This window comes from Macaca mulatta, chromosome 7 (genome assembly GCF_049350105.2).
Source record: "Macaca mulatta isolate MMU2019108-1 chromosome 7, T2T-MMU8v2.0, whole genome shotgun sequence".
Lineage (NCBI taxonomy): Eukaryota > Metazoa > Chordata > Mammalia > Primates > Cercopithecidae > Macaca > Macaca mulatta.
In genome coordinates, this window is record NC_133412.1 from 4,755,101 (window position 1) to 4,768,781 (window position 13,681).

Sequence of the window (13,681 nt, forward strand, 5' to 3'; positions counted from 1 at the left end):
TGCATTTAGGGCCATGGTTGGGATGCAGTCCTCGAATCTCTGCAGCCTGACCCCACGGGCCCATTCGAGCACCTCTCCAGGGAAAGAGAGCTCTCGTGTGACACCTGGGGCACCCCAGAGCCCCTGTGGCCCCCCTCATGTGGCCTGGGCCAGACTCGCACACAAAGTCTCAGCTGGGAGCTGCCCTGCATGGGACTGAGGGGACTCTTTCCTGCCTGGACCACAGTCACCCCTGTGAGGCATCAGGGAAGGCATTGTCTTGGGTCTGATTCCCAAGTAAGCCAGCCTCTTGCAGAAACCATCTCTCCCCAGTGGGGATTCAGTCAGCTCCCTGAGGAAACTCTTCTTTCCCAAGGGCTGACCCTCAGTGACACCATGTGGCCTGGCTCATGGCCCACGATGCCAGCAGAATGCACTCACCTATGCGCGTCAATGTCAGCGGGCCCAACTGGGCTGAAGAGCTCACTGAAATACAGAAGACACAAGAGGAGAACAGGGGCTCAGGAAGGACCCAGCAAGGTGCCCTACCCCGGGGAACCGGAGAGCCAACACCAAGCCCACAGAGGGAGGCTGGGCTGCCTCACGTAGAAATGCAGAGACAGGGTAGAGCTCCCCCAAGATACTGTTCAGGACCTGTATTTCTCCAGTCCAAAACACAGAGCCCCTGACAGGGACCTAGAAATCCCAGCATCCTCTTCCAAAATTCTCACCTAGGCTGGGCCTCAGCGTAATCCTATTGAGCATGATTTTTAAGTCATCACCTCTCTTCAGAACCATATAAGGTTCTCATCATTGACCCAACCCAGGGCACCAACCCCTCAACCCATGCCTGCATCCATTGGGACCCAGATGGGCTCACCAGAGCTCTGTGCAGGAGACCAGGGCATCAGGAAGGGCCAGAGCTTCAGCTTATCAGGGGCTGAGCACCCGGCTGAGGGACACTGTGTCAGGGCCAGCAGGCCCAATGGAATTCTTCCTCCAGGGTCACCATCTGGAGGGGTGAGGGACAGGTGTCCAAACAGGGCTTCACGCCTCCATAGGGGAAAGTGGGCAGGGGGTGCTAGCTCACACATGCTCTCCCTCCATGGACTCATGAGATGAGATCCATGTAAAACAGTGACGGTCATGCACGTGAGGAATGACCTTGGCCCTCCCTGCCACTGAACCCTGAAAGAACGGGGCAGATAGATCTTGGGATTCCAGCAGGACGCCTAGGCTGCACCCTACTGTAGGACCCTGGAGCACCTCCACTGCCCACGCCAGCTGCCACACACAACTCTGGGCCTCAATGGGACCACTGGGCAGGGCCAGGGCCACCAACCAGCTCACGGCAAACCAAGAAGGCTGGCCTGGACGCCATGCGCCACTGCAGACCTGGCGGTCACACAGCCTGCCCCTGGGCATGGAATGTACACATTCATGCACCCTCCATAGCTCACACCAGAATACCATCCTGGGGACCCAGGGCCACGTGCCTTCTCTGGTGAGTCCCCATTCATGCACCTCACACCTCCCAAACACAGAGCTGGGCCACACTCTGCAATCAGGGGCCACATAATGTCCTCTCCTTTCCTTTGGCTCAAGACCCTATCATCCTGGCGGTGACCCCATGACTCAGAAGCAGCCTTGGCAGCAAATTGCTGGGACAGGACCCTTCACAGTGGCCCTTCCACCACAGAATGCCACCCTTCTGGCCACTCCACAATGGGGAGGGGTGAACTCCAATGGGACCCGGGCTGCACCCTTGGCCCAAAGCCCACGATTCCCAGGGCCAACCATGAGGTGACAGCCAGAGCTCAGCCTTGACCCAACCCCACCAAGGGTGCGCCACCCCCACCAGGCTCAAGGTGCCACCACTGGGATGGCCCATTGCTCCATTGCTCAACAGGGTCGGTCCCATTCAGGGCCATAGGTCATTCCTGACCCTTGAATGTTCAGGGTCTGACTCCGTAAGCCGGATTAGCCACACACTGTCCCCTTGCAAGCCTCAGGGACAGAGAGCTCCCATATAAGACTCCTGGCCCCGGAGACCCTGGGAATGCCCTCATGTGGCCTGGGCAGTCCTCCAGGACTGACCTGTGCACCAAGTCTCAGCTAGGATCTGCACTGCATTGGGTTGAAGGAACCCTCTCCTGCCTGAACCTCTGTTACTTCCGCAGGGTTTCGGGGATGGCGTCCTTCTTGGGACCGATTTCCAAGGAAATCTCCCAACTGGAGGAACCATCCATCCCTGGTGGGGATTCAGGTCAGCTCCTTGAGGAAACCCTCATGACCTGAAGCGTGACACTCAGGGACCCCACCCCGGCCTGGCTCATGACCCATGACCCCAGTAGGATCCATTCACCTGAGGCACCGCCACCATGGAGGTGACATCATAGCTCAGAAGCAGCCTGGACAGCAAATTTCTGAGACAGGATCTTCCACAGCAGGCCTTCCCACCTCAGGAGGACACTCTTCCTGCCACTTGCCCACAAGGAAGGGGTGACCCTGATGGGACATGGGTCATCCCTTCCCCCTAAGCCCACCAATCCCAGGGCGGGACTGCACCACCATCAGATGCTGGTCAGAGCTAGTCTCGACTCACCCTAAGGAAACAGTGCTGACCCGCACGTGGCTCACAGAGGCACCACTGGGATGGCCGATTGCTTAATAGGGTCAGTTCCATTCAGGGCCATGGGTTTGGTGCGATCCTTGAAAATCCACAGCCCAGCCCTATGGGCCGAATCACACACACCTCTCCAAGGTCAGAGAGCCTGTGCATGAACCTCTTGGTGCCCCAGAGCCCTTGTGTCCCCCTTTATGTGGCATGGCCATCCTAGAGGCCAGACCTGAGGACCGAGTCCCAGTGGGACACTGCCCTGCATGAGGGGGAGGAAACCCTTTAATGCCTGGACCACCACAACCCCTGCAGGGCTTCAGGGAATGTATCTTCCTTGGGTCTGATTCCTAAGGAAGCTGCCCTCCTAGAGAACCAATCTCAGATGGGCATTCAGGAAGGCTCCTAAGGAAACCCTTGCAGTGCATCTGAAGACTGATGCTCGGAAACCCCACACAGCCTGGCTCATGGGCCATGACCCCAGCAGGATCCACTCACCTATGTCGGTCAATGCAAGGGGGTCTGCTGGGCAGAAGAGCTCACTGAAAGACATAGGGGAAAATGGGGGCTCAGGAAGGAGCCACCAAAGTGCCCCACCCTTGGGTAACAGCAGCACTGACACCAAGCCCACATAGTGAGCCTGGGCTGCCTCATGGAGGAGTGCAGAGACAGGGTTGGGCACCCTCTAGATGCCCTCAGAGCCTCCAGGTCTCCAGCCCAAATTACAGTGGATCTCACAGGGAACTCATAATTCCCAGCATCCTCTTCCAACATTCTCACCCTGGCTGGGCCTCAGCGTAATCCTATTGAGCATGATTTTTATGTCATCACCTCTCTTCAGACAATATAAGGTTCTCATCATCGACCCAACCCAGGGCACCCCCTCCCCATCAATGCATCCAGTGGGACCCGGATGTGCTCACCATAGCTCAATGCAGGAGACGAGGGCATCAGGAAGGGCCCCATCTTCAGTGCACTGGGGCTGGGCACTTGACTGACAGACGCTGGCCCAGGGCCATTGGGTCCAATACAAGTCTTCCTCAAGGTTCAACATCTGGGGAAACAGGAGTAGGACAGGTGTCCAAACACAACCTCATCCCTCCATGGAGGCAGAAGGTGGGGTGTGGCAGCTCAGGGATGCTCACCCTCCATGGACCTATGTGGTTGGTTCCATGTAGAACACTGGCCCGTCGCAGACGCAGGGCACCCTGTGCTCTCTCAGTCACCAATCCTTGAAAGGACAGGGCAGGCGGGTCACTGGGGTCGGGCAAGAAGCCCCAGCTGTGCCCTACTGCAGAGCCCATGAGCATCTCCACTGCCCATGCCGGCTCCACCGCATGACCCCAGCATCATGCCAGGTCTACTGGGCACTGACCAGGGCCACCAAACAGTTCATCGCCAACCAAGGAGGCTGGCCCAAATGCCAGATGCCACTGCAAAGCTGGCAGTCACATATTCCGCCCCTGTGCACTGTGGGAACCCACCCACATGCCCTATCACAGCACGTACTAGAGACCTGTACATGCCTGGGGTCCCAGGGCCACATGCTCTCTCTGGTGGGTCCCCATTCATGCCCCACACACCTCCTAACACAGAGCAGGGCCACACTTGGCTATTCGGGGGATACATGGTGACTTCTTTCCTTGGGCACAAGACTCAGCACCCTGGAGGTGACTCCATGGCTCAGAAGCAGCATGGGCGGCATATTCCAGGGACAAGACCCTTGATAGCGGGCCTTCCACCTCAGGAGGCAACCCTTCCAGACACTTGCCCACAGGAGAGGGGTGAATTTCAGCCAAGGAGAGAACCTCAGAACTACGTGGACTGACCCCTTGACCTAAACCTAACGAGTCCATGGTCAGAATGCAGCAACACCAGGTGCCAGCCTGAGCTCAGCCTTGACCCAAACCTAGGGAAATAGCTCCGTCCCCTCCAGGCTCAAAGAGGTGCCACGGGTTGGCATATTGCTCAACTGGCCCATCCCATTCAGGGCAATAAGTCATGTGCGATCCTCGAATATCTGCAGCTCAACTCCATGGGCCCTAGCCCACCTTTCTCCACAGATGGAGAGCTCCTGTGTGACCCCATGGCATCCCAGAGGCCCTGTGGACACCCTCATGTGGCCTACACAGTCCTCGAGGTCACAGCAGCACAGGAAGACTCAGCTGGGAGCTGACCTGTGTGAGACTGAAGGAACCCTCTCTTGCCTGGATGACTGTCATCCCCACAGGACTCCAGGGAAGGCGTACTCCTTGGGTTCGATTCCTCAGGAAGCCACTTTCCTAGAGAATCAAGCCTTCCATCCCTGGTGGGTATTCAAGTCTGCTCCCTAAGGAAACCCTCCTGTCCTGAAGGCTGACCCTCAGCGACTCCACGTGGCCTGACCCATGGCCCATAACACCAGCAGGATCCACTGACCTATGCCGCTCAATGCCCGGGTGCCCTGCCTGGGTGGAGGAGCTCACTGTAAGACAAAAACGGAGAAGGGGGGCTCAGGGAGGAGTTGCCCTCATGCCCCACCCCAGGAAACTGGACCACCAACAGCAAGCCCAAACAGGGAGCCTGGGCTGCCTCACGGAGGAGTGCAGAGACAGGGTTGGGCCCCCCAGATGTCCTTCAGGCCCTCCAGGTCTCCAGCCCAAAATACAGGGGCCCTGATGAGGACTTTGGGATTCCAGCATCTTCTTCCAAAATTCTCACCTAGGCTGGGCTTCAGGGTAATCTTATTGAGCATCATTTTTAAGTCATCACCCCTCTTCAGGACAATACAAGGTTCTCATCATCGACCCAACCCAGGACACCCTCCTTCCTGCACAGGCATCCGGTGGGACCCGGTTGTAGTCACCACAGGTCAGTGCAGGAGACCAGGTCACTAGGAAGGTCCCAAGCTTCAGCACACCAGGGGCCGGGCACCTGGCTTTGGGACACTGGCTCGAAGACATTGAGCCCAACACAAGTCTTCCTCTGGGCTCACCACCTGGAGGGACAGGAGGAGGACATGTGTCCAAACGGGGCCTCATGCCTCCATGCGGCAAAGGGGTGAGGGTTACTCACGTGATGCGATCCACACAGAACACAGACCTATCATGGAAGTGGGGCACTCTTGGCAAACCACACTTGAAATCGAAGCCTGGAGTCCCAGGGCCACAGGCTTTCTCTGGCGAGTCCCCATCCATGTCCCGCACAGGTCCCCAAAACAGAGTCAGGCCACCTTCGGCCAACCCTGGGCCGCATGGTATCCTCTCTTTCCTTAGACCCAAGATCCTGCCACCCTGGAGGTGACCCCATGGCTCAGAAGAGGCCTGGGTGGCAAATTCCCAGGACAGGACCATCGACAGCGGGACTTCCTACCTTAGGATCCACTCTTCCAGCCACTCACCGACATGCAAAGGGTGACCTCCAGGAGGATGCGGGCTGCCGACTTAGACCAAAGCCCACAAGTTCAAGGGCCAGCCTGCAGCATCGCCAGGCAGTGGACAGAGCTCAGTCTTGACCCAAACCCAGGGAAACAGCACCACCCCCCACCAAGCTCAAAGAGGCGCCATTGAGATGGCCCATTACTCAACACAGTCGGTTGCATTTAGGGCCATGGTTGGGATGCAGTCCTCGAATCTCTACAGCCTGACCCCACGGGCCCATTCGAGCACCTCTCCAGGGAAAGAGAGCTCTCGTGTGACCCCTGTGGCACCCCAGAGCCCCTGTGGCCCCCCTCATGTGGCCTGGGCCAGACTCGCACACAAAGTCTCAGCTGGGAGCTGCCCTGCATGGGACTGAGGGGACTCTTTCCTGCCTGGACCACCATCACCCCTGTGAGGCATCAGGGAAGGCAGTGTCTTGGGTCTGATTCCCAAGTAAGCCAGTCTCTTGCAGAAACCATCTCTCCCCAGTGGGGATTCATGTCCGCTCCCTGAGGAAACTCTTCTTTCCCAAGGGCTGACCCTCAGTGACACCATGTGGCCTGGCTCATGGCCCACAATGCCAGCAGAATGCACTCACCTATGTGCGTCAATGTCAGCGGGCCCACCTGGGCTGAAGAGCTCACTGAAATACAGAAGACACAAGAGGAGAACAGGGGCTCAGGAAGGACCCAGCAAGGTGCCCTACCCCGGGGAACCGGAGAGCCAACACCAAGCCCACAGAGGGAGCCTGGGCTGCCTCATGTAGAAATGCAGAGACAGGGTAGAGCTCCCCCAAGATGCTGTTCAGGGCCTGGATTTCTGCAGTCCAAAATACAGAGCCCCTGACAGGGACCTAGAAATCCCAGCATCCTCTTCCAAAATTCTCACCTAGGCTGGGCCTCAGCGTAATCCTATTGAGCATGATTTTTAAGTCATCACCTCTCTTCAGAACCATATAAGGTTCTCATCATTGACCCAACCCAGGGCACCACTCCCCCCAACCCATGCATGCATCCACTGGGACCCAGATGTGCTCACCACAGGTTTGTGCAGGAGACCAGGGCACCAGGAAGGGCCTGAGCTTCAGTTCACCAGGGGCCGAGCACCTGGCTGAGGGACACTGTCCCAGGGCCAGTGGGCCTCATGCAATTCTTCCTCCAGGGTTACCATCTGGAGGGGTGGGGGACAGTTGTCCAAACACGGCCTCACGCCTCCATGCAGGAAAGTGGGCAGGGCATGCTGGCTCACAGATGGTCTCCCTCCCTGGACTCAATACATGGGATTCATGTAAAACAGTGACGGTTATGCCTGCAAGGAAACCTTGGCCCTCCCTGCCCCTGATCCCTGGAAGGAAAGGGTAGGCAGGTCATGGGATTCCAGCAAGACGCCCAGGCTGCACCCTACTGTAGGATCCTGGAGCACCTCCACTGCCCACAGCAGCTCCCCCACATGACCTGGCCACACTTGGACCACTGGGCAAGGCCAGGGCCACCAACCAGCTCATGGCAAACCAAGGAGGCTGGACTGGATGCCATGTGCAGCTGCAGAACTGGCAGGCACATAGCCTGCCCCTGGATGTGGAAGGCACCTGTCCAGGCACCCTCTATAAGCCTACACCAGAAATCGCATCCTGGAGTCCCATGGCCACGTGCCTTCTCTGGTGGGTCCCCATTCATGTACCACGTACCTCCCAAGCACAGAGCCAGGCCACACTCGGCCAATCAAGGGGCACATGGTATCTTCTCCTTTCCTTTGGCTCAAGACTCCACCACCCTGTAGGTGACCCCATGTCTCAGAAGCAGACTGGGCAGCAAATTGCTAGCACAGGTCTCTTGACAGTGGACCTTCCACCACAGGATGCCACCCTTCCAGCCACTCCACTTTGGGGAGGGGTGACCTCCAATGGGACGCAGGCTGCACCCTTGGCCCACGATTCCCAGGGCCAACCACCAGGTGCCGGCCAGAGCTCACCCTTGACCCAACCCTAGTGAGGCCGCACCACCCCCACCAGCCTCAAGGAGGCACCAGTGGGATGGCCCATTGCTCAACAGGGTCTGCCCCATTCTGGGCCCAGAGTATGGCTCAACCCTTGAGTCTTCACGGCCTGACTCTGTAAGCCCGATCACCCACACCCAACCCCCTGCAAGCCTCGGGGAGAAAGAGCTCCTGTATAAGACTCCTGGCCCCAGAGACCCTGTGGATGCCCTCATGTGACCTGGGCAGTCCTCCAGACCTGACCTGTGCACCAAGTCTCAGCTGAGATCTGCACTGCATTGGGTTGAAGGAACCCTCTCCTGCCTGAACCTCTGTTACTCCTGCAGGGTTTCAGGGAAGGCATCTTTCTTGGGATCGATTTCCAAGGAAGCCACCCTCCTGGAGAAACTATCTGTCCCTGGTGGGGATATAGGTCGGCTCCCTGAGGAAACCTTCGTGGCCTGAAGGGTGACCCTCAGTGGACCCCCATGGCCTGGCTCATGGGCCATGACCCCAGCAGGATCCACTCACCTATGCCGCTCAAGGCCAGGGGCTCACCTGGGCAGAAGAGTTCACTGAAAGACACAGGGGAGAACGGGGGCTCAGGGAGGAGCCACCAACCTGCCCCAGCCCATGGGAGCCAGAGTGCCAACACCAAGCCCGCATGAGGAGCCTGGGCTGCCACACAGAGGAGCACAGAGACAGGGTTGGGCACCCCTAAGGTGCTCTTCAGGGCCTCAAGGACTCCAGCCCGAAATACAGTGGCCCTGCCAGGGGACCTTGGGATCCCAGCATCCTCTTCCAAAATTCTCACCTAGGCTGGGCCTCAGCGTAATCCTGTTGAGCATGATTTTTAAGTCATCACCTCTCTTCAGGACAATATAAGGTTCTCATCATTGACCCAACTCAGGGCACCACCTCCCCACACATGCATCCAGTGGGACCCGGATGTGCTCACCACAGCTCAGTGCAGGAGACCAGAGCGACAGGAAAGGTCTGAGCTTCAGCGCTCCAGGGGCTGGGCACCTGACTGACGACCACTCGCCCTGCGACAGCGGGCCCAACGAAAGTTTTCCTCTGGTCTCACCATCTAGGGGACAGGAGGTGGACCTGTGTCCAAATGGAACCTCACGCCTACAAGCGGGAAGGGAGTGGGGGATGCCAGCTCACGACTGCTGTCCCACCACGGACCCATGTGATGGGATCCATGTGAAACACCGATGTGTCATGGATGCAGGGGAACCTTGGCCCTCCCCACGACTGAACCCTGGAAGGACAGGGCAGGTGGGTCACTGGACTCAGGCAAGACGCCCTAGCTACGCCCTATTGCAGGCACATTGAGCACCTCCACTGCCCACGCTAGCTGCCTCTCACAATTCCAGGGCTGTATTGGCCCCTGGGGTGCAGGCCAGGGCCACCTAGCCTCTCACATGCAACCAAGGAGGTTGGCCCGGATGCCATGAACTGCCGATCTGGCAGTTGCATAGTCTGCCCGTGTGTGTGGAGGGTGAGAACCCAGGCCCCGCTCCACACCACACCGGAAATCACAGCCTGGGGCCCCAGGGACTCGTGTGTTCTCTGGTGAGTCCCCATCCATGGCCACACAACACCTCCCACACACAGAGCGGGGCCACACTCAGTCAATCAGGGGACATCTGGTATCTTCTCCTTTACTTGGACCCAAGATCCCACCCACCTAGAGGTGACCCCATGGCTCCGATGCAGCCTGGACCACAAATTTCCAGGACAGGTCCTTCCACAGCAGGTCTCCCCACCTCAGGAGGACAGCCTTCCTGTCACTGCTGACAAAGAAGGGGTGACCCCCAGTGGGACATGCACTGTACCCTTGGCCCAAAGCCACCAATTCCAGGCCGGAATGCAGCACCCTCAGGTGCCAGCTAGAGCTAGTCTTGACACACCCTTAGGGAAACAGCCCTACACTTGGCTCAAAGAGGCACCACTGGGATGGCCCATAGCTTAATAGGGTCGGTCCCACTCAGGGCTATAGGTTTGGAGAGATCCTTGCAAATCCGAAGCCCAACCCCATGGGCAGAATCGCACACACCTCTCCAAGGTCAGAGGGCCCCTGCAAGACCCCCTTGGCACCCCAGAGCCCTTGTGGCCACCCGCATGTGGCCTGGTTGTCCTAGAGGCCTGACCTGAGCCTGAGTCTTAGCGGGGCACTGCCCCGCATGGGGCTGAGGGAACCCTTTACTGTCTGGACCACTGTAACCCCTGCAGGGCTTCAGGGAAGGTATCCTCCTTGGGTCTGATTCCCAAGGAAGCTGCCCGTCTGGAGAACCCATTCCAAGTGGGTATTCAGGACAGCTCCTGAGAAAATTCTTGCGGCTGAAGGCTGACGCTCAGCAACCCCACACAGCCTGGCTTATGGGCCATGACCCCAGCAGGATCCACTCACCGATGCTGGTCAATGCCAGGGGGTCTGCTAGGCAGAAGAGCTCACTGAAAGACACAGGGGAGAATGGGGGCTCAGGAAGGAGCCACCAAAGTACCCTGCCCCCAGGTAAGGGGAGGGCCGACACCAAGCCCACATAGTGAGCCTGGCTGCCTCACGGACGAGCGCAGAGACAGGGTTGGGCACTCTCTAGATGCCCTCAGAGCCTCCAGGTCTCCAGCTCAAAATACAGTGCTCCTGCCGGGGAACTTGTAATTCCCAGAATCCTCCAAAATTCTCACCCAGGCTGGGCCTCAGCGTAATCCTATTGAGCATGATTTTTAAGTCATCACCTCTCTTCAGACAATATAAGGTTCTCATCATCGACCCAACCCAGGGCACCCCCTCCCGACACATGCATCCAGTGGGACCCTAATGTGCTCACCAAGTTCAATGCAGGAGACCAGGGCCCAGTAGGGCGCAAGCTTCAGCTCACCAGGGGCTGGGCACCTGGCTGATGGCCACTGGCCTGGGGCTAGCAGGCGCAATGCAAGTCTTCCTCTCTGGTCACCATCTGGAGGGACAGGGGACAGGTATCCAAACAGGGCCTCATGCCTCCATGCGGGAAAGCAGGGAGTGGGGGCTGGCTCACACATGTTCTCCCTCCACGGACCCATGTGATGGCATCCATATGAGATAATGATGGTCATGGACCCAGGGAACCCTTGGTCCTCTCCACCACTGAACCCTTGAAGGACAAGGTAGGCAGGTCACGGGGCTTGGGTAAGATGCCCAGGCTGTGCTGTACAGCAGGCCCCTGGAGCACCTTCACCGCTCACAGTGGCTCCACTGCACGACTCTAGACCACAACAGAAACCTAGGGCAGGGACCAAGGCCGCCAACCAGCTCACAGCCAACCAAGGAGGCTGGCCCGGAAGCCAGGCGCTGCTGCCAACCTGGCAGTCCCACAGCCTGCCCCTGTGTGCGGAGAATGCCTGCCCAGGATCCTTCTCCAAGCGCACACCAGAAATCGTAGCCTGGGTCCAGGGCCACGTGCTTTGTCTGCTGGGTCCTCATCCACACCCCAGACACCTGCCAAACACAGAGCTGGGCCACACTCAGCCAATCAGGAGCCACGTGGTACCCTCTCCTTTCCTTGGACCCAAGACCCCGCCACCCTGGAAGTGACCCCATGGCTCAGAAGCAGCCTGGGCCACAAATTCCTGGGACAGGTCCCTCATGAGGGTGCCTTCCAACCTCGGGATGCGACCCTTCCACTCACTTACCTCGAAGAAGGGGTGACCCCCAGCAGCAGGCGGGCTGCACCCTTGACCCAAAGCCCATGAGTCCCAGGGCCAGCCTGCAGCACCACAAAGCACCAGCCATGGCTCAGCCTTGACTCAACCAGTTGAAGCTGAACCACCACCCACCAGGCTCAAGAAGGAGCTACTGGCGTGGCCCATTGCTCAACACGGTCATTCACATTCAGGGCCATGAGTGGGGCACAATCCTTGAATCTCCACAGCCTCATCCCATGGGCCCGATCGCCCACCCATTTCCAGGGACGGCGAGCCCCCAAGTGATCCCCGTGGCACCCCAGAGCCTCTGCTGTCCCGCTCATTTGTCCTGGGCAGCCCTCGAGGACAAACTCGCAAACCGAGTGTCAGCTTGGAGCTGCCCTGCATGAGACTGAAGGAACCCTTTCCAGACTGGACCACTGTCACCCCTGCAGGGCTTCAGGGAAGGCATGGTATTGGGTCTGATTCCCCAGAAAGCTGCTTTCCTAGAGGACAAACCCATCTCTCCACAGGTGGCGATTAAGGTCCCTGAGGAAAACCTCCTGCCTGAAGGCTAATACTTGGTGACTCCATGCAGCCTGGCACATGGCCCACGACCCCAGCAGGATCCACTCACCTATGCTGGTCAATGCCAGGGTGCCCGCCTGGGTGGAAGAACTCACTAAAAGACACAGGGGAGAATGGCGGTCAGGGAGGAGCCGCCCACGTGCGTCGCTCCTGGGGAACAGGAGGGCTATCACCAAGCCCACACAGGGAGCCAGGACTGCCTCATGGAGGAGCACAGAGACAGGGTTGGGCCCCCCAGATGCCCTTCAGGGCTTCCAGGTCTCCAGCCCAAAATACAATGGCTCTTCCAGGGAACCTCGGGATCCCAGTGTCCTCTTCCAAAACCCTCACCTAGACTGGGCCTCAGCGTAATCCTATTGAGCATGATTTTTAAGTCATCACCTCTCTTCAGGACAATATAAGGTTCTCATCATCGACCCAACTCAGGGCACCACCTCCCAGTGCATGCATCCAGCAGGACCCGGATGTGCTCACCACAGCTCAGTGCAGGACACCAGGGTGCCAGGAAGTGTTGAATGTTCAGTGCACCAGGGGCTGGACACCTAGCTGATGGACAATGGCCTGGGGCCATTGGGCCCAATTCAAGTCTTCCTCCAGCCTCAACATCTGGGGAAACAGGAGTAGGACAGGCATCCAAACACAACCTCACGCCTCCATGGGGGCAGAAGGTGGGGTGTGGCGGCTCAGGGATGCTCACCCTCCATGGACCCATGTGATGGGATCCATGCAGACCACTGGCTCATCTCGGACACAGGGCACCCAATGCTCTCTCAACACTGAACCCTGGAAAGACAGGGCAGGCGGGTCACTGGGCTTGGGCAAGAAGATCCGGTTGTGTCCTACTACAGGTCCCATGAGCACCTCCACTGCCCATGCCAGCTTCCCTGCACGACCCCAGGATCATGCCAGAACTACTGGGCACAGACTAGGGCCATCAACCAGCTCACAGCCAACCAAGGAGGCTGGCCCAGATGCCAGGTGCCACTGCAAAGCTGGCAGTCACATAGCCTGCCCCTGTGCATTGTGGGCACCCACCCAGGCACCCTATCCCAGCATGAAATGGAAATCGCAACCTGGGGTCCCAGGGCCACATGCTTTCTCTGGTGGGTCCCCATCCATGCCCCACGCACCTCCTAAACACAGAGCAGGGCCACACTCGGCTAATCGGGGGACACATGGTGACTTCTCCTTTCCTTGGGTCCATGACCCGCTAACCTGGAGGTGACCCCGTGGCTCAGAAGCAGCATGGGCAGCATATTCCAGGGGTAAGACCCTTGACAGCAGGCCTTCCACCTCAGGAGGCCACCCTTCCTGACTCTTGCCAACAGGGAAGGGGTCATTTCCAGCCACAGGGAAGGGGAGATCCCCAGCAGGACGTGGACTGACCCTTTGGCCTAAAGCTGACGAGTCCATGGCTGAACTGTAGCACCACCAGGCACTGGCGAGAGCTCAG

General features: G+C 58.5%; 1 long non-coding RNA gene and 7 other non-coding genes across 8 annotated transcripts; all 8 read right to left on the reverse strand.

Moving 5' to 3' along the window:
* Window positions 1-717: 717 nt before the first annotated feature.
* Window positions 718-799, reverse strand: LOC114679859 (small nucleolar RNA SNORD115). Its single transcript, XR_003731951.1, has one exon. It is a non-coding gene; the product is annotated as a small nucleolar RNA SNORD115 (small nucleolar RNA).
* A 2,292-nt stretch (window positions 800-3,091) lies between these two features.
* On the reverse strand, window positions 3,092-5,577 carry LOC114679326 (uncharacterized). Its single transcript, XR_003731075.2, has 5 exons — window positions 5,297-5,577; window positions 5,015-5,060; window positions 3,742-3,827; window positions 3,520-3,650; window positions 3,092-3,138 (listed from the first exon to the last, which is right to left on the reverse strand). It is a non-coding gene; the product is annotated as an uncharacterized LOC114679326 (long non-coding RNA).
* On the reverse strand, window positions 3,384-3,464 carry LOC114679891 (small nucleolar RNA SNORD115). Its single transcript, XR_003731983.2, has one exon. It is a non-coding gene; the product is annotated as a small nucleolar RNA SNORD115 (small nucleolar RNA).
* On the reverse strand, window positions 5,304-5,385 carry LOC114679900 (small nucleolar RNA SNORD115). The gene has a single exon (XR_003731992.1). It is a non-coding gene; the product is annotated as a small nucleolar RNA SNORD115 (small nucleolar RNA).
* Window positions 5,578-6,889: 1,312 nt separating the features above from the next.
* Window positions 6,890-6,971, reverse strand: LOC114679860 (small nucleolar RNA SNORD115). The gene has a single exon (XR_003731952.1). It is a non-coding gene; the product is annotated as a small nucleolar RNA SNORD115 (small nucleolar RNA).
* Window positions 6,972-8,789: 1,818 nt separating this feature from the next.
* On the reverse strand, window positions 8,790-8,871 carry LOC114679854 (small nucleolar RNA SNORD115). The gene has a single exon (XR_003731946.1). It is a non-coding gene; the product is annotated as a small nucleolar RNA SNORD115 (small nucleolar RNA).
* Window positions 8,872-10,672: 1,801 nt separating this feature from the next.
* Window positions 10,673-10,753, reverse strand: LOC114679872 (small nucleolar RNA SNORD115). Its single transcript, XR_003731964.1, has one exon. It is a non-coding gene; the product is annotated as a small nucleolar RNA SNORD115 (small nucleolar RNA).
* Window positions 10,754-12,565: 1,812 nt separating this feature from the next.
* LOC114679840 (small nucleolar RNA SNORD115) lies at window positions 12,566-12,647 on the reverse strand. The gene has a single exon (XR_003731932.1). It is a non-coding gene; the product is annotated as a small nucleolar RNA SNORD115 (small nucleolar RNA).
* Between the last annotated feature and the right edge of the window lie 1,034 nt (window positions 12,648-13,681).